At 44.7% G+C, this 20,300-nt stretch overlaps 1 protein-coding gene across 4 annotated transcripts in view; it reads left to right on the forward strand.

Moving 5' to 3' along the window:
- Positions 1-1,659: 1,659 nt before the first annotated feature.
- PDLIM5 (PDZ and LIM domain 5) overlaps positions 1,660-20,300 on the forward strand; it is a 535,229-nt gene continuing 516,588 nt past the window's right edge. Inside the window, exon 1 of one of the 4 annotated variants that reach the window (XM_069238127.1) lies at positions 1,660-1,843. The gene's annotated coding sequence lies outside the window, so the exon portion shown is untranslated. The other 3 variants (XM_069238102.1, XM_069238118.1, XM_069238110.1) reach the window with 3 other exon arrangements.

Raw genomic sequence — 20,300 nt, forward strand, 5'->3', positions numbered from 1 at the left:
CCCATAAAAGGTGCCATGAGATGGCATGCAGGTCTCTTTTCTTGCTAGCCCTCCTCGGACAGAATAGCCGCTTCTTCCTTTTCCATTTAGACCAAGATATTGCGGTGTCACAGGACCCTCCAAGGGGTGCTTAGAGCGAATTGAGAGGAGGTTACGGGGGGGAGCGGATGGGAGCGGCCGCTGGACTGCGCACCTTACCGGCCAACCACCCGCGCAGGCGCACTGGGTGCAAGCTGGCACAGGCACTTGGGAGGATAATGATGGATGTAGGGGGGTGCCCGAGCTAGGAATTCTAGCAGGCCGACTGGCTCCTTGCCCAGGAGTATCCCGATATGGGAGGTAGGTAAGTGGAGTCCTCCCCTAAGGAGGGACCCAATCAAGTCCATTTTGATTGGGCAGAGGATGTTCAGAGCAAGGTACACTGGGACCAGACATGAGCTCACTCAGAGCATTTTTGAGGATGCGCATGAACTAGAACTTTAGTTATGGTTACAAGATCCTCACATTGCAGTCAGAGAAAGAAAAGAAAACAATTTTTAAAAAAATATTAAAAGTATAACAAAAATAAGCAGCAGTTTGTCGGGAGACATAGCCTGACATTTGACCTCTGTCTTTGAGCAGACAGCAAATGTGACAAATTCTAAATTTAAAGCCATCTTTATTGCTCATTCACCCTTTGAAATCTGGTATGGTTATTTTGGGCTGCAGCACCCGCACCTCCTTCAAGCCCCTATGTCTATTGTGAACTCACGCCCAACCTCAAAACACGATTTCCTATTTCGTCGTGTAATATTGTGCTGTGCTTTTCTCATCTGTTCAATTTCATCCCAGCTACTGGGTCTGTTTCTTGAATCCATATTTGGGTAGGAATCTTTTGTCTATCACATGTGGCATGGTTTGAATCCGTTGTGCAATTACCAAATGGTCTCGTCCAACGTAAGGTCACACAGTGAATAAATAGACCGGGCTGGGTGCACTGCCTGGCTCAGATAACTGAACATATAGTGTGTGTGCGCCATGTCCCTCGTTGTACTCCCAGGGACCCTGCGGTCCACAACACAGGGACAGAGCAATGCATAGGTACCTGCGCCTAGGGGTAATTGAGTTTTGCCTTTTTATGTGGTTTACCTGTTCTTCTTTAAAGAATGACCAGCGCTTGCGCACAAAAGTAAAGGCAGTCAAGTGGAACGACTGCACATGGTAGTCTTATACTTCTAAGGTTTCATTTAACAACTTTCTGCGGGGAAATAGAGGTTTTAATATTTGATGATGCAGTTTCAATATATGTATATGGCAGGGTTGAGAGACTGTCCTATGGAAATTAGTCAATCGCAGTAAAAAGGGTTAAAATAATAACGGCTTTATGTTCCTTATCGCTATGATGCTAATGAGTCACATTAGAAAAGCCACAACACCCATAAACACGTACAACTTTATTTGCACTCAAATAAAATTATAATAAAAGCCGCTTTAAAAGAAACCACAACATAGGAACGTGATCTCCTTGATCCAAAATGTTCCCTCCGGAAGAAAAGTTAGCGACCCCAAGAAATCCCGGCGACCTGAGTGCAATCCAGCGATTTTTTACGCTAATAAGAGCTAAAACGTTCGCATGGTTGGGTCGCTTCCTCTCGGTGAAAAAAAATCCTGCCCTGCAAGCTCCTTCCTCGTCTGCAGGGCTGGGAGGGGCAGAGAGAGGCGGAAGTGAATGGCATGTGTGTGAGGGAGGGGGGATATAGAAAGAGTGTGCGTGCAGACAGGCGCAACAGAACTCCCTCTGTGGCTTCCCCCTGTCACAGCTCGTCTGCACGCCCGCCTGCTCTGCCCTCTCGTCTGAGTTTAGGTGAGTGAGTGGGGGTGCTGGGGTGTGGATCTCGTACCCACATAGTTAGCAACAGGTTGCAACACAAGCGCTGTGTGGAAGGAGGGGAAACTCTCAGCCTGACAGAGCTCACTGACGAGGCTTGCTTTAGCTGAGGACTGGGCTGGTGACTGCAAGCAGCAGGCGGAGAGAGGAGGCTAGTGATCAAGGAGCTATACTGCCTTTTTATTCCTGTGTTCTGGTGAGCTGTCTGCCTTTAGTGTTTATAGTAATCCAGTGGCACGTTTAGAAACGAAATGCCTTTTTTATGCTCGAACTCCGTATGAATTGCAATAGCTTCTAGCAATGGTAGTAATAATGTGCTCAGTATTTGAACTTCCTGCAACCCTGTTTCAACAGAGTATCTAAATTAAGTCACTACATTGTTTCGTGTCTGCTACATTTTTACTTTCCGTAGTGCTGTACAAATCTAGGTAGAGGACAGCTGTGTAAAAATAGGAAATGCGTTGTTTTAAACTGTTGTCCTCTCTAAAAGTTTAATTTAACTCTGTCGCCCCCGTTCCAAAATGTTGTTTTAAACTGCTGCCCCACCGTTTAACTCTGATCTCTGCAGCCTTTATTTCAAAATGTTTTACAACTACTGTTCATAGTTTAGGTGTTGAATTTCGGTCACTGCCTCCCATGTTCCAAAATGACTGCTTCACATAATAGCAATTCCATCATAAAGTCGAATCAGGCAGGTCAATTCAATGACTGCAAGTTATTCCCCATTTTATCTGCTGATAGCTAATTATACCGGTAATCTTAGGTCGCATGACTGCAGTTGTGCATTTCTGCTTTGTTCAGCACACTGCCGTGTATTTTACTGGACTTCTGCTGGCTGTTATGTTCCCATACTGCTGGGAATGTAATAGTTAAAGAAATGTGAACCTGTTGTGAGGAGGCTGATTGCGTGAGGTGCCCTTCCGCCTAAGGCTGGGAGTGGCATGGCTGGCACGAAGGTGAGTATGTAATGTGCATCAAATAATTTTCTCGCAACTTCAGTGGTGATTGGGGGTTTGTGTCGCAGTCTCACAACGACGTATCCATCATGTTGCACCAGGTACTTTGAACTATTGATAGTTGCTTTTCCCCCTCAATAGTTCAAAACAATAACTATGAAATATGGGCATAGCTACATAGCTGGTTACGTATTGAAGCCCCTTTTAATTTTTTTTTTTTTTTTTTTTATACAAAATCATAACAATTGTTTAAAAAGACAAGATGCGATTAGGAAGGCCTTCTCCATCCTGCTCATTAAGGTCATGAGTTCCAGTCCTGGACTTTTTTTTTGTAGTAGTAGCCCGATGGATTCTGGGTACTGTAGTCCTGTTGCTTCAATCGAACTAATTAGAAGAATATTCCTGAAATCCATGTTTTGTAAGACTCGGCTCTTTCAAGTTTCCCAGGTCCATGCGTGATGTGCTCCTCCATTCCAGGTTTTTTCTTTACATTCTGGGGCTTGTAGTTTTGTTTATGCTATTATAATACAGCACTACAAGACCCACAATTCAAAGGGAAAAAAAATCTGCACTGAAGCAGCACATCATGCACGGCCCTGGAAAACTTGGCAGCTACGACTCGAAGTTCAGGAGTGGAGACAGCATCTGTAATGAATCGGAGTGCGGTGGTCAGCGTAGATGTGATGTAGGACACATAAAATAAACCTGATATGGTATACATAGAACTAGAAAGGTGTTTTTTTTGCCAGATTTTCGGATATTTTCACGCTATGTGAATATGACCCATTTTGTTTCATTGTATGTAAACCCATGTGCGTAAATGTAACATGCTTTAGTTTGCCCTAAGCCCGAAGGTGCCATTGCTGGTAAAAGCCACTGCACATGTGCTGCACAGGGGTGCTCTGGCACTCAGTGTCTGGTTGGTGTAGATTCACTTGCCCTGGTATTGGTTGTGCACGCAAGGCCTCGAAACAGCACTTGTTATTATGTAATGCTGTGGCTGTAGCGAAGAACATGTTCCCTGCACATGAGTATTTATGCAGGGTCTCCAGGTAATGTATCTTTGGGGGTACTGAGTTTAAGGCTGGTGCCCGCTGGTTGGTTTTAGAATTTGGTAGACTTTTTCCTTGAGTTCAATTTAATTATTTTATGCACTTAAAAATGGTTGTGCTTCCTTGCCACTCTTGAGACAATTCCTTCCTCCAGGGTTTCATTGGGAGATTATTAGGTCTGATACTTTTGCATGGAGGAGGCACTTTAGGCAGCGAGTGCATGCCACGTTGCCATTGGGTGAAATGGAAATGGGTTAAACCCTAAAACGCCTGTGATTTCTGACCCATAGACATTGTGTGGAATCCAACTGTAACACACGGATGTGTAGCGAGTACAGAGAAAGTGATACAAAACCCCTTTCAAAAAGCTCATTCCCCTCATTGCCAATAAGGAGAAATCTGCAGGATTTGCAAGGAAACTCTTGCAATGCATTGACCTCTAGTGGGAAAATACAAAAGCTTCTGCCACCCATATAGACTTGTGTCGCAAAATGGCTTGGCATGCTGTAAGGAAGTGCTGCATTCTGATTGGCTGCGGAGCCGGTTAATAAACCCAAAGAAGTGCAAAGGGCCATGGCTGTTTTTTCTCTCTTCCCTGATACCTCTGGAAGAGGTCGTTAGCAGATGTGGCTCTGCGTCCTCTCTGGAGCTAGCAGACTAGATTGGCCACCACTGCCCTCACAGAAAGAGAAGGCAGGACCCGCTGCTCCCTGAAGCCAGGGATACTCGTGCGGCTAGCCTGAAGTTTGGTTGGTATGGCTGAGACTCAGTGAGATTATGGGTGACACATCTGAAAAGAGCGTGGCTTCGAAAGGGATAGGAGGAAAAATATCGGGTAATATTATTGTAGAGGCCGCTCCCCAGACTGAGTTACTTACTCACTAAGATTCGTGTAGGACCCCCACGGTTTTGCTCGAGTATTCTTTGCGTCCTTACTCAAAAGTTGCCTGAGTGTGCTGGTCTGTGGGCAACATTAATTCAGTGTACTGGGTGCCACATTTGGAAGGTAGATGAGGGTTTCTGCTCTGTGTTTAGCGTCATAACATAACTTTGTTTTAACAAAGCACACATTACCTCCCTTGAGCCCAAATAAGAGCCCTAAATAATAGTAAATATTTACTATTACCTAAAGGAAACGGCGCCCATGTTATTTTCCTAGGAATGCCAAATGGTTGAGTTGACCCTCTAGGATTTGAACCTATGGCTATGAGGTCAAACATATTATTGGACTGGATGCATTATCTATCCACTGAGCCCCCAGACCTGGCAATACTATATTTTCAGACAGTAAACCCCCTTAAATGCACTTTGTTTTTCTCAGGGATTTGCCTTCTAATGATTCTTTCCAGTGTGTTTTAATACAATCGTTGTTGGAGGGGCAGAGCCCTCGAAAAATAGAGCTTGAGTTTACACACTGTGCCGTTCACACGGTCAGTCATGCAGTTACAACTTCTTCAGAGGTCTGGAGAAGCCCGTGTAATTAGAAGTCAAGCAGTGTAATAAAGCAGCTGGATGTGGATGGGAGCAAGGAAAGACATGCTGTGAGTGGGTTGGGCAGAGGTGGGGTGCCACTGGTTTCACTACCCTCGCTGGGCGGGAGCACAGTCTTGGCTAGCAGGCCAACGCAGAGGCTAATTCCAACAAGAATGTACTGTAGAGCGTTATGTTTCGCTTTCACACGTGATACAAATTGTATTATTACAGCCAAATGAAGGTTCTAAAAGCTCTTTTCGAACAAAAAAAAAAAACATCAGCGTGGCTACTTTTCAAAAGTCTGATACCCTTTGGTCACGTTGAAGGGAGTGAAACGAGAAGTAATGAATACATAAATACAACATACCTTTGTTTTTTTTTTTTATTATTTCATTTGGTCTGCTTCCATAGACATTGCTCGTTGTTCACGTATTGTGGCCTGTGGTGAAGATTTATGGGAAGTACGGATTTTGTTTCATAGTATTTTTTTCTTAAATAGTTGAGAAGGCCAGTTTGGTCTACATCCATTCCATCTTTGGCTGTCAGGTGGTGTAACACCTAGCGTTTGTTTGGATGTTTTTGAAGTTTTTTTTTTCTTCTTTTGAAAAGCACTTTCGTGCCATCATACAATAGAAACACTGGCATTCTTCCAAGATGGCCGCTGCCAATTCCAGGGGGGAGGTTTGGGGTGTTCGCCTTCTGTCACTCTGCCGCATGCGTTGATGTCTTTCAGAATCACAGGCTGCTCAGTAATCTTATTTTAGTTCAGCGGGAACTTTAAAATACAGCACTGCATTTGTGTCTCCATTCCTTTATCAGAATTATCACTTGTGGTTGACTGGGCTGTCCCGCAAAGGTCACCCTAGTGTCTTGAACACTTTTATGTCGCCTTTGAGATTTTAGGCAGTGCTTGATTATTGTAAGGTTGTAAGGTTGACAGTGTAGATTGCATCTACACTGTCATTCAAATCTGTGTTGTTGCATCTTTGATGTAACTAGTGCTTAATTCTGTTTGCCTGTAGCTGTGGTAGTAGATTAGATACAATCAGTTGACTGGGCCCTAGTGCTTGGAGATTTTGCATGAATTGGAGACTTTTAAGATGTTTCGCTGTCTCCATATTGCACATGGCTTGGCTTCTAACTTCAAACCAGAATTTCAGTTTTAGATGGTGAATCTCCATAGCTCCTTAATTTATTAGAATTTCAAGGGGGAGTTATGTTTTTAACTTAATCTTCTAATTTCGTGGTCTGGAAAGCATCTAAACCATAGCTTATACATAAGCAAAGAAAAACTATTGTTGTGGGCACTGATTACCTCACAGTGTTACTACTGTTAATTGAATGATGTGGACACACATCTCTTCAGACTATAATTGCAGAATAAAACCCTTTGCCTTTCCAGTAGTAAATTCAGTATTTATTCAGTGGTACATAAATAAAGCACTGTGATAATTTCATGATGTATTATATCTGAAGCCAGTGTACTTCAGAAATGTAGTAATTGGGTAAACAATGCATTTGATCATCTAATGATGGCCTTCTGCGTTTATCTGGTTTTGCAGTGCTTTGGGTGGATGGTCACTTAAGGACTCCCCCTTTCTGCTTGGGTAAAATCTTTAAATGTTTTTTTTTTTCTGGTGCCTCAAGGTTCTTTTGGTGGCTCAAGGTATTTACATCACTGAATCCTAAAGGTCCTAATTCCAAAGGATATATAAGATATTTGTTTAGGTACATAGTGCTGGTGCTCACTTATAAGGTATATCAATATCATTACCAGACACTGTATAATGCAGGGAATGGTAACTGAACTAGGTAAGTTTGTAAGAGACTTGTCCAGGGAAGAATGAGGAAAGGCTTTAAAGCAAACCTGAAAAAAGACTTGGCCCCAATGGAAAGCCAGTGGAGGGCATGATTTTTTGTGTGTCCTGTATGCCATGTTAGCGTAAATAGGGTGCTGTTGTGTGTGTGTGTGTGCCTTTTTCTAATTACCATGGACCGTAGACAAGGATGTCACCTGTCGCTGCAGCATTTTTGACATGATAAAACAAATACCATGGTATGCAAACAGTATGTTCCATAAATTTGTGACCTCGACACACAATGGGGTTGAGATGAATTAATGTTGTCAAATACCTTGGTAGCTTCTTGAGTTTTAATCTATTTTGGCTAAATCTGCAGTCTAACCTGTGCAGAATGGGGAGACAACAGTTAATAATCTCAACTACTGTTTGGAAGAATGGGATTGAAGTACCTTGGGATTTAAGTGACAGGAGAATAGAAGTATTTGTTGTTGCCTCCTCTTGGACACCTTTGGGACAGTGTGTGTTCTTGAGGGGAAACTCCTAATATCTATGACAGCCTGGAATGAATATTCATCATGCCCTGCTCGTATTCTTACTTGACTGAAGAACTATTTATGTGCAGTGCCAAGGTATGTCATCGAAACTACGTAAGGCAAGGAGGAGTTCCATGGATTTTCATAGAGAAATGTTAACAATTATTATGGGCTGGTAGCCTCGGGAAGGCAAACATTCACTCCTGTTTTTAGGCCTTACAGCTGATAGTGACAAATGACTGACTCCGTGATCCAAGAATGGTCTGGTGCAAGTAGTAGTAGAGAAAAGGACTCTCCTAAGTATTCTATATTCATGTCAGATGCCATATGGGCTCCATTACCCACCCAAGTGCTTTGGAGCTGGAGACAGGCTTACTAAAAAGACCCCACTGTGGTTGTGAACTTCGCTTAAACAGGTAGGTCCCTTGAAGGGTTTCAAGAGCTGGTATCTGTTAGACTTCACTAAGTTAGGTGATATGGTGGCATATATCCTCCTCATATGACCTGATGTAAAATGCACCTCAAAACAACTACCTACGCCAAAACCAGCCTGACGTTTACTTACAGATAACCTGCAGGAAGTGTAAGAAACAAGATATGAGGCTCTATTGGAATATAGCTCACTTTAAGATTATAGTAATACATTTGCTGGATTCATTTGTGGCCTTCTGGGAGCTTTGGAATGAGACCTGGGTGGTATAAGTGAAAAGTTGTGGCGTAAAGATTGGATTGTAGCTCGAGAAGGAGCAATCTTGGCCGTGCTTTGTGTAATGCAGGTCAGTTGCTACTACCACGTGCACTGTGTAAGGGAAAGGTTGTGCAGCTGAAACTTAGCCCAACTGTTTGAGATATCTATGTGATTAGAGATATTTCTTTTACTTGCCTTTGGTATGAATATTGGTTGACAAGTTGTGGAGAGAAGGCCTCTATGTAGTATTGAAGAGTCAATTTTGGTCCTTGTAGAGAACCAAGGGCTTGGTGGGGTCAACAAAGGTGATGACAAACATGGATCGGACTGCGACAAAATACCACAAAGCACAGTATCGGAGAGACAAGGAGGCAGTGGATTTGGGGCATAGATAGGTACAACAAGAGGGTGCCCACAAAATCCATGGCATAAGTGTTTCATCAAGGCAAGAATACTTATATACCCTAAATTGGGAGTTGGGGGAAGGAGGGTGTACAAAATGTCTGATGCTACTGTGATGATGATTTCTTCCTGTCCAGGCTTTAGCTACGATAAGGGTGTTTGGTGTGCTGGGAATACTGTGGTGTGTGCACAGGTTATATGGGCACTAATTTTCACATAGTTATTTTATTGTTGTTACATGCTTTAACTGTTTGAGATTCGTACTGACTTCTGTCTCCCATTAAAGTTCCAAGAAAGTTGCATCTAAAAAGAAGACTTAATAATACTTGACTTCACAATGCATATCAAGGGGTGCTTGTTGCCTTGGGATGTTTATGTAACAAGGTGCTTTTAAGGTTTATGCTGAAGTCTCATGTTGGAACGTCCAGTTCCACTCACTCCTGTCCGTGAATGTTTGCCATTGAAAGGCTCTAACATGCCTTTGCTTTTTCAAGAGCCCGAGTTTTGCTAGTTCATTTCCCGTTTGCAAGCCACTTCAAGGGCCTTAGACGTAGTGCTGCATGACTAAAGTGGGCGACCAGTAGGAAACTTAAGGAAAATGATTGTGTAATTGTTTCAACCATTTGATTTTTTGGAGTCTTAACCAGCATAAAGAATGTTATATTAATCCAGTCCAGTTTGGAGCTTTCTGAAGACAGGGTATGTTCTATTTTGGTGTATCCTGACCAAGAGATAGCCACTTTTAATGACGGTTCTGATTTGTGGTAAACATTAAAAGTATCGATTACAGACTTTTCAAGATTCTTGACTCGTGCTGCTTGTGTTGAAGTGAGCCACAAGCAGCAAAAAGCTCTTTTTTTTGGTTGAGACTATAGTTCCTGAAAATCAGGGTCTCAGTTTGAGACCAAGCAGTCAAAGGTTATTCCTAACAAAATCTGTCACCCAGCTGTACAAAGGAGAGCACAGTAGAGCAATGTTCTCGCTGTACTCTGGACGTATCGCAGACATCAAAGTGGACTGCTTTGTACCGTTTGACACAGACTATGTCAACGCTAGGGGTTGACTTACCACAAAAGGTGCAATCTCCCAACTATGGTTTGCTGTGGACTAACTAATTGGGATCAAGATCCAAGTGTACTTTATCAGGAGGGATGGCACAGGCAATAACGGCTTACTACTGATTAGTGTGTAAAATGCCACTTTATTGAGACAGGTGTACAACACCTATACCAACCTGGGCTCTAACGCCTTACATACTAAGATTAACCTGTCCTCAGTATACATCTCATAATTATCCAAACCTACCCCTCCCCTCCCTTAAGGAGCTCTTCACAAACCAACCAAGTCCAATCACAACTCTCGTCACCCAAATCTCTGCATCCAAACCTCATGCATACAAAAAGGACGCCGACTTGTCCCATTCATCCAAATTTCCTTCACTGACAGAAATCTCAACTGGATCTCAAACTGCCCAATGTTTATTGCAATAACTTGTTAAACTAATCTACACCGGCCAGAAGAAAAAACACAAAGTTTTTCTGAAACCACAAAATATCCCCCCTCCCAAAAAGCAGATCTTACATCCTAACAGGCAAGTGTAATAATTCATCAAAAAGATTCTGGACTTGCATGAGATACAGTTCACCCCAGAAATAAACAGATGGACGTCATTGTCTCTAAACAAAATTCCCCCATTTCATATCTTATATCACAGTGTTCCAAGAAAAACAAATCCTCTGCTCTGCAGAACTTCTGCAACTCTCTATTCCCCTTCCTGCATGCTCTATCATTCGCACCAGGTTTAACAGCCCCCACCAATTCCACAGAGGCATGAACTTGTTGAGAACCACAAAGGTGTCAGCCCATGATGCATTTATCTCCAACAAATTGTTTTTAACATTTTTGACCAAAGCCAAACCTTTCAATTGAACTAAGCCATTTTCTCCTACGTGCAGGATTGATATGTCCAGACAAGGAGCATCCTGCGCAAGGGAATTTAGTTTGGGCAGCAATTTGTGCCTCCGCCTACCACCTTTGCCAAACCATTTCAATTGGACCACAGTCTCTGGGGGCCTCACTGTCACCCCATTGCCCCTCTCCTGTGCCCATCCCTCCAGCATCCTACTCCCCATTTCACCTGCAGAAGGCTCGTACCTCCACAACTTCCTGTAGAATGCCATGCTCACCAACTTACCTGCTGTGGTAACCGTCGACAAACCTTTGTCAAGCAAGAACATAATGAAATGTACCACTTAATTCAGCCAAGTGAGCCCGCTGTCCTCACCATCACGTTGCACTGCCCCAGTCCTGATAAAATTGTCCCACGCCGAGCCCAGGTAGAAGCTGATAAAGAGCCCAAGATCAGCTGCCTCGCGTGTTCTCACCAACGGACCACAGATGTGCTGGCATCGCTGTCTTCACCTCCTCAGTGGGTGCAAACCCACAGAACTTCATCCACTGAAAATGAGAAAGGGCATCAGCAATGTTATTGTCAGCTCCCGCTACATGTCGCGTGTTATAACAGTCACCTGCAAGCATTCAAGCACAAAAACACATAACTGCCGCCACACCTTTGGGTCCCAGTCTGACTGCCAATTGTCAGTGTTCACCACTGCCATGTTGTCACTATTGAACAGCACAGCTTTATTTGCAAAATGACGCCCCCACATACAAACAGCCACCACCAACTGAAAAAACTTGAACAATGGAATACTCCGTCCTTCTTGCTTCCAGGCCTCAGACCACTTCTCTACACACCATTGACCCTGCCAATTAAGGCCGAAACTATGACCTCCTGCTGCATCAGAAAACAACTGTATTGACCTCTCAATCTGCTCCCCCAATCCTGCCATATGAATACCATTGCACTCACTCAGAAAAATTCACCAAAGCCGCAGATCTTCCTCACCCCTGCATTCAGCAGAAAGGTGATGAGGAAGCCAAGCCCAACCTCCTGCAGAAAGTCCTGCTCACCCATACTGCTCTAGAGGCAAGTTTCAAATGTCCTAACAAAACGTGTATGTCCTTCACCTGAACCTTATCCTTTGCAAAAATCCTGTCTAAAAGATCCAAACAGCACTTCTTCTTTTCCACTGGCAATCTGATCTCCATCCGGAGGGAGTCTAACTCAGTTCCCAAAAATGTAATCTTTTGTACTGGTCCCACCCTCTTTTCTTGTGCCAAGGTTATCCCCATATCTTCCATCAACTCTTGAATCAATACCGGACCCTCATTACATTTTTGTGAATTTGCAGCACCTATCAGAAAAACGTCATCCAAATAGTGAGTCATGATGTCCTTATCTGTTGCATGTATGAACATTTTTTACAGAAATGAGCTGCTAGCCTCAAAGAAGGAACAGGAAACTGAACATCCCATAGGCAACCCCTTGTCAACAAAAAACTGCCCCCCAGTCTGAATACCCAGCAACTCATAATCCGCAGGGTGGAACAGCAACAACCAAAAAGCTTTTTTTTTTTTTTTTTCTTTTTTTACACAACATTTTGCCATCAAGGCACCCCGACCACAGGTATTGACCAACTGAACTGCTGTGTCAACAGAGGTGTAACACACTCTGCTGCAAGCCTCAGGAATTAAATCATTGACCGACAGGCACTCTGGCCAGGAGAGGTGAAGAATCAAACTAAATTCCCACAGTTTTTTCTTAGGGACCTTCCCAATAGGGAACATTCTAAAGTTCTCCAGTGGTCAATTAGGAAAAGGCCTTTCCATCCTTCCTTCCTGTACTTCCTTCATCAGTTTGCCCCATACCAACTCCTCCTGTTCCCTCACTGACTTCAAGTTGTTCCCCCGCTGCCGCACCCAGGGGCCTTCATAGTCTAAACAATATCCAAGCTGAAAACCTGGTCATAACAATTCCCGTTCTTCCTCCAACCCTAACATCCTGGGCCTGTGCCGCAACTGGTTTACTTTAACTGGCATACGCACTCTTGCTCAAAGGGTTCTGTACTACACTCCCTCTACCTCGCTCTTTGGTACCTGACCACTGACTTCCTTGCTGAGAAAACCTGCTACCCTGTAGTCCAATCTTGCAAGCACTGGCCTCTGTAGTAAGACCAGCATGCTCCTCCATTCACTCCATTTCGGGGGCATCCCATCCCCAGCTGGGATTGGATGCCCCTGAAAGGGCTTCTAGATAACTGGCTAGCTTCTCGCCATATAAGTCGATGAGGCTGGCCGTTCCAGCATCATCATTGCAAGAACAGCTCATTGTCCAGCTGCTCCCAGATACCATCAGCATACTCCGCAAGGTGCGCCTGGAATTCCTTGCCGTAATGGACCCAAGTCAAACCCCCAAAAGTAACCTGTGCCTTTTGTAGGTATTTAAAAAAGGCCACACACCTCTCATGATATTTCTCACAATAAACTCTTACGTTTATGAGAAATGCTGCTGTCCAATTTTCAGTAATAACAGGGACTTTTGGCTGCCACAAGAACTTGGACTCCTCCTCCTTTGCCCTTACTTCTTAGTGCAGGAGCTTACAAAGTTCAATATACTCTCCCTTCCAGATGTGCTCCTTGGATGTTAACATCAGATGTGCTCCCACAGTCTTCGTAATCCCCATGTAAGGCAGCTTATTCCGCTTCACATCCTTGCTTTCCTTCTTGTCCCCTTCATTTTGATAACCCGGTGTCCCTGTCACCTGAGTCTCTACATAGTTTCATACCCCCCTCCCAGTTTTGTACCTGTGCCCTGATCTTGCTCATACTAACCTTTCGACAAACGCAAACTTGAGTCCCCAAGTCCTTGCGTGCCACACCCCACCGTCTGGACCCCAATCTCCCTCCTGTGACAGTGCCCCCAACGGAAACCTTCTTACCTGGTCCTCCACAATCTCCCCTTCTTCCCTCTCATCCTTGCCATAATCCAATTCGCATTCATCATCACCAAATGCCCCACCACAGATGGCACTGCTGCCTGGCACCAGGACATCTCCCACTCCACCATCACCAAAATGTGCATTGTCGAGATCCTGCAAAGAGTCAAACTTCTGCAATGCGGATGCAGATCCTAAACCTTGCTGCTTTGCTGTCTGGTCCACTGATGTCCCAGAGCCATCCGTACAGATTTGAGCTCCGACTTCGGCCCCTGGTCAATAAGGTCACACCAGACCATCCAAGCTGATTCTCTGCCACCTCTGCTGCTGGCCCTGCCTAACAAATGACCCTGCCATGCTTTCCCAGAGACCAGGAAAGGGAGGTCATGGTACCACACTCATCTCCCAGGCCCCCCATCATTAAAGACCTCACCACTAACAGCACAGCAGACCTCTCCCCACACCCCCCTTAACCCCCACCCATGGTCCTCCCTAGAGCCCATTAACCTCAATGCCAACCTGTCACCTTGACCCAAATAGGCTGCTACCCTGCCAGACAAGCCGTTCCCTCCCAAAGACTTCACTCCCCAAAGGCACCCCCACCTTCAGGCGAACCATCCCACTCTGCCCAGATAAACTATGCCAGCAATGTCCCAGCAATCCTCGTGGCCACCTGGCACCAAACGTAAAAGCCCCTCTCCCCCTCGCATGCTTGTGTTCTTCCCGAAATAGTCTGGTACAGGGCCTGGCTCTGCAGGCTAGAAAAGTCTAATGGCAGACCATGCAGCTCAGAAGGCCCCCCCCCCCCACTGCCGGTTCCACTGCCTCTCCCGCTTGGCCAAGAGGCCTCTCCGCACTCTCCGGCTGCACAAGGGTCGGCCAGCTGCATTCAGCACTTGGTGCACGGGTTGGCACTTGCAGACGCTCTCTTGAGGATGTCAAAGGACCAGACAAGGGTAAGGAATCAGGTGGGGGCTGTGTATCCCTGCCTTGCCTGCGCTCTCTGCCACCGTGCTGCACACCTCTTCCCGTACCACGTGCGGTGGCGGCAACCACTTCCTGGGCAGCAACTACCTCTTAAGCTGCCGTAAGGGTCCCAATGCAAGTTACAGCACTGGGTCTGTTTTTCTGCATACCGGATCCTCTCCTTTTTCCTGCCCATGGTGAGACACGTTGTCCCGCGTCGGCCGGCCTGCTGCCTCCTCCTTAAATTCATGGCCCCTCTCCTTACTTTACGTAAAGGGGACGCGCAGGCCATAATCGCCATTGCTGTGCTCCCCGTTTACCTCCTGCGTGACCACATCTCATTATCTAGCTCCCCAAAGACTCCAGCCGCCAACAGGTCAGCCCTTCCAGCCTCACGAAGGGTCTGCAGCGCCTGGCAGATCATGTCATCATTAGAATTCACCATTGCCAACACCAAAGCAGTGTTCCACTGAAACGCTTAACCAGAAAAACAGAACAATTCTCAAAGAGAATAAACTGTCCCTAACAGCCGGTTTACCATAACAGCAACTATATACTGTGCCCTAAAAACTTGAACTTCTCCCACCCACTCGCTCCCCAGCCAATCAGGACTGTCCCTCGCTCTTGGACCCTACCACCTGCCTGAAAATCTGGGGGCGGGGGAGGGGTATGGCATTCTGCCCACACCCCAAGAACCCAATTATAGAGAAGCCAGCGCCTATCAAATGCTTAATTTTAGATTTTGCAAAGCTACTGTTTGAGCTGGTCTAGAAAGTGAAAGGCCGCAGTAATGTATATATTTTGTATTGTGTTGTACTGCAGCATACCTGATCTAAGTCTCTCTTTTGGTTGTATTGTTTGTTTTTACTGTATGAAACTAGGTCCCAGCTTATGCATTGCCAGCTGAGCTATTCAAAGAGCTATTAAAGAAAGATTTATGGCCACTCATTACTGGCATAGTGTTTTGAGGGTAGGGTTAATATCGCCATCACTCATTAGGATTTTCCTGCTGTCTTCTGTTTTCCTTGGGGTTTGGCATTTTATTTTATGTTTTTTTGCTAGTGAACCTGATGTAGCTTCCATTAGCATAACCTAGTCTTGAAATCAATGGCGACCTGTAACTTTCATAGGACAGTGGTTTTATAGTGGAGAAGTGTGGCACAATGGTTAGAGCGGCAGACCCTGATGCAGAGATCTGGCCCGGGACCAGGGTTCAATTCCCACCTGGCGGGTCTTGGGCTCAATTCCCTTGGACCAGATAATTCTCACCTTGGTGCCTAATCTAATTAATGGGTCCTACTCTGTAACTCTGGGCAATAGCTTGCTTAATCACCGCAACGGCCCTCACAGCGCTTGGATGCCTGGCTTCACCCTGGGGCTATCCAGGAGTGGGCGCCTCACAGGGAAAAGCCAGGAGGGGTTCCACAGCGGTATGCGTACAGCGCCTTGAGACCCTAACAAGTGCGAAGTTTACAGTTTTTTTTTTTTTTTTTTAGTTTATAGACCACTCCTCCATCCAGTGTCTGGGTCCAACCTAACCCAACAAAAATCTCCAAATATTCCTGCATTTCATTAGTTGACAGAATAGCAAGAATGTTGGATCTTATGGCTAACAAAGGTCAAACAACCACAAAATTATATTCGGGAAGTTAAAGCGAGTTCTATCAGAGTAAAGAGCGGTTGCTGTGCAAGAGTTTAGTTCAAATAAGCATTGACAAAGCCAGTATTTGTATTTCATGTGTAATGTAAAAGCGTTTTCAAGCTTCCCCAATAAGACCAGAGAAGGTGTATCATGGGCATCGTAGTCCAAGCTTCCTCACAAACAGTACAGCAGCAATGCATTCTTCCTTTGTCACCAAAGATCAGGTATTACGTGTGTAACAGCGTTACAACTTTACTCACTCCCACAGAATGAGTAGTAAAAAGTTAAGAGCAATAAAGGAGGAATGTTCACATGCAGTGCATTATGAAAGAAGTCAGATTTCCCAACATGAGCCTATGTTTAGTGGGCACAAGGAGCCTAAGCTTTCCAGAGCATCCACATTCAGTGCTACCGGGAGGAGGTAGCTACCTGTTCGTATAGCGAAAACAGATCTAGGAGGTGTGTGCAGAGCAGGAAAACGCAATGTGCATAATGTCGTCCATATGCCTAGACGCTGCCTCCAACGACCCTAAGGATCATGGACAATGCTCCTCATGCCTATTGTTCCACATCCAAGCCAGCCTTCTATCTGGACTGAGCAGAAGCTTGGAGCACTTGTGTAAACTCATGAGCCAATCCCTGCACTTCCTCCCTTCCTAAGCTCTACTCCTAGCCCACTCCTGAGACTTCATCCAGTCACGTGACACACACGTACTCATCTAAATGTTGCCACCATACCTTTTTGTCCCATCTCGGCCAATCACATAGCCTATATTAAATGTGATCATTGCACCACACTTAAGATTAAATGCAAGGTGCGCTCTTTAATGTGGAAGTTTACGGAAACTCAAACTTCACATACTTAGCATACCAACATATTACCACTGCTGCAATACTTTGCTCCTAATAGCGCAGAAGCACTGCAGTGCCTACTCAAAGCAAGTGTAGTTATCTTTTTACCACTTATATGCTGAAGAAATGATGGGAATTAGTTATCTTTGTTGGAAAGTGATACTTTAGATTACTTACATTACTACTGCTTCTGGGATCAGTGTGTTTTGCTAAGGCAAACAGTGGTATTGATGAGAGGTAATAATAATAGTATTGTGGGTCACTGAGCTACAAATATGTACTCTGGGATTCAATGACCTACTGGAACGGATACTGACGGAACGTTGCTCGAGATAAGGTTATCTTGCTTTGCGAAGTAAAAATAGCCATAGACACAACTGAATAAATTTAGAGCACAAACTAAATGCTAATGTATCAGTGGGTGCTCGTGCCCTTGCCGCAGAAGGTGCAGAGAACCTTAGAATAATGGAGAATTTCCTGCAAAAATGAATTGTCAAGAAAAGTCCTTCGCTGGTTACCACAAGCTTTGTAGTCAATCATACGACAAAGCAGTGATGTCTCAAATATCCAAAATCCCTGATCACAATGATTCAGATACCCACATAATACCATCTGGTATCAGCGGATGCCTGTGAAAACCACCCTAAGCTCTGCAGGTAACGTTCCCCTTCCACGTGCTTGTCATACCAAAAAGTGTCTGAATTCTAACATTATTAGGTAATATGTTGAGGAGCATGAAATCCATGTAAGATACAGGGTCTCATTCAACCAGTGTTTCACACTCTGTGTGGGCTCAAAAATGACAGCTGTGAATTTTCAGAATCAGGATCTTTTGAAGTTTTCGCCTGCACATAGCATTCCCTATCTTTATGAGGGATTTTGTACTGTATAGTGTTTCATGGAAACAGCAGCAAGATGGGCGTTTGCAGCAGAGGAACAGCAAGCTAGCCCCTAAAAATATAATGTACACCTTCAAAGTCAAATACTGAAGCCAAAAGAAAGCAGGCAAATTGAGCTTGAAAAATAAACCCGTATTTCTTTGGCTGTACGAAGGTGAATATCTCTAGCCAAGAGAATTAAATTGCATATAGAGAACAGGTATTTGGGTATCAAGTTTGCTCGAGTTAGAGCTATTAGTGTTGTAAATGCCTAACTGGACTTTTCTTGCCACATAAATTGAAAATGAAAAGTAAAACAGTTTGTATAAGGAAGTTCATTCAAAGCACCACAGTTGCCATGAGCGCGAAGGAGAGACGGAAAAAGAAGTTTGCTTGCAGTCAAACATATTGGCAAATGTGCCATTATCCATGTAACGGGGTCGGTCCTCAAGGCGGTAACAAAACCACCCTGAGGTTGGACAAAGGCAAAGCATTTACCAATGTCGTCAAAGGATTTTGAAAGGCAAGCCCATGAGCGAGTGAAATTGGTGGGTGTGGTTAAAAGCCCACATAAATACCAACATGTCGGAAAAGCGCTTATGCGCTGCTATGTACAACCTGATAATAGGGGATGGGGGAGTTTGCTGCTTTGATGCTCATTTCCGTCAGATGACTCTGCATCATTCTGACAATCTGCTGGTTTAAGTGGAGGAAAAATGAAGCATGCATAGATATCTAAGACTTGTTTAAATTCCCACTCCTCCTTATTGCAGCTCTTCAAGGTAGAAACATCATGGCGTGCTCATACGTATCAACATTTTCAGATTGGGAAGTGGGAGAGTTAGAGAAAAAAAATCGCGGACGTAATTTCCTCATTGACTTATTTTGCAGCAGAGGCAATTTTAGGCGTGAGACACCTAAAATGGAGCAATTTTGGCTTACAAAATTGTGAGGCTCCCGTCTGAATCTGGTCTGTTGGCATGTATGCATGCTCCAAAGGACAGAACATAAGGGATATTCATACTCTTTGCACCGGATTTGCATTTATTTTTATTTTTAACGGAAATTTGGCCCAAACCTATCTCCAAATTTATATTTTGACATTGGACACGTCTAGTGTCAAAATATAGATGTTTGCACCATTTTCTGGATGCGTGCACCTACCTTGGGTCAATGAGATGGAAGGTAGGCGTTCCCATCTAAAAAATGGTGCTATCCCCATAGCCCCATATTTATCCCCCCATGCAAAAATGACGCATGGTTGGGAGGAAGAGCCAAATAATGGTGCAAAGCCTGCGTTGCACCATTATTTAACATCTGTGTCAGACAAGGTATTAGTAGACCTGTGGACCCATTTCCATGGTTAAACACCATGGAATGGGTCCATACGTGCCCTCCCCACCCCCAGGAACACCCCCACCCACACCAGAGGGACACCAGAGGATGGGGGACCCCATCCGAGGTGAGTAGGGTAAGTCTAGGTAAGTAATTTTATTTTATTTTTTTAAATTAAAGTGCCATTGGGGGCCCAGCTTGGGGCCCCCTGCGAGGCACAGGGTGCAGTGGCCGTGCCCAGGGGACACTTGTCCCCTGTGCTGGCCATTAGGATGGTGGGCATGACTCTTGTCTTTCCTAAGACAGGAGTCATCTTTTTAGTGGTTGTGTGCCAGGAAATGGCACTAGTCCCATTAGAGGCAAAAAATCAAAAATTCATGCCTCTAAACAGCCTAGCGTTATTTTTTTTTACGCACAACCCCCTACTTCCCTACCGCCGCCCCTACCCGGCTAGCGTTTTCTTTTAAGATGCAAGCCCAGGTTTAGCACCGGCTTGCACCGTTTGTTTAATATGGCGCCCGGTTCGTGCTGTGGCATGGCACTAGCCGGCCCTATATTTTTTTACTGCAAAACTGCGTTTACGCAGTTTTGCGGCAAAAAGTATAAATGTGCCCTGTGGTGTTAAATTACTTTTACGCTTCTCAGTCTCCCTTTCTCAGCTTGCCCCTTATGACACATCCATGTTTTCATATTAGGATGACTACATAGAGCACAACAACGTACTGGTCACATCCAGAAGGACAAAACATGACATTTTCGTTTTGCAAGTGCCAAAACATGGGGTCTATCAGAGCCTAGATCAAAGTGAGCCTCGGGCAGTCCTGTCCGAACTGCATTAAAAGTTACATGTTGTGAGAGTGCTGTGATCCTCTCAGTTGTTGAGGAGGACCTTACCCAGTACCTGGAACCACCTCCTGATTAGTGGAAAAGACTTGATTAATATAAGTCTTTTCTTCTCCCTCCACGTCCCCTTCATGGACACTAACAAATCACTTTATAGACATAATACCAATAAC

The sequence above is a fragment of the Pleurodeles waltl genome, chromosome 1_2, assembly GCF_031143425.1.
Source record: "Pleurodeles waltl isolate 20211129_DDA chromosome 1_2, aPleWal1.hap1.20221129, whole genome shotgun sequence".
NCBI classification, from domain to species: Eukaryota; Metazoa; Chordata; class Amphibia; order Caudata; family Salamandridae; genus Pleurodeles; species Pleurodeles waltl.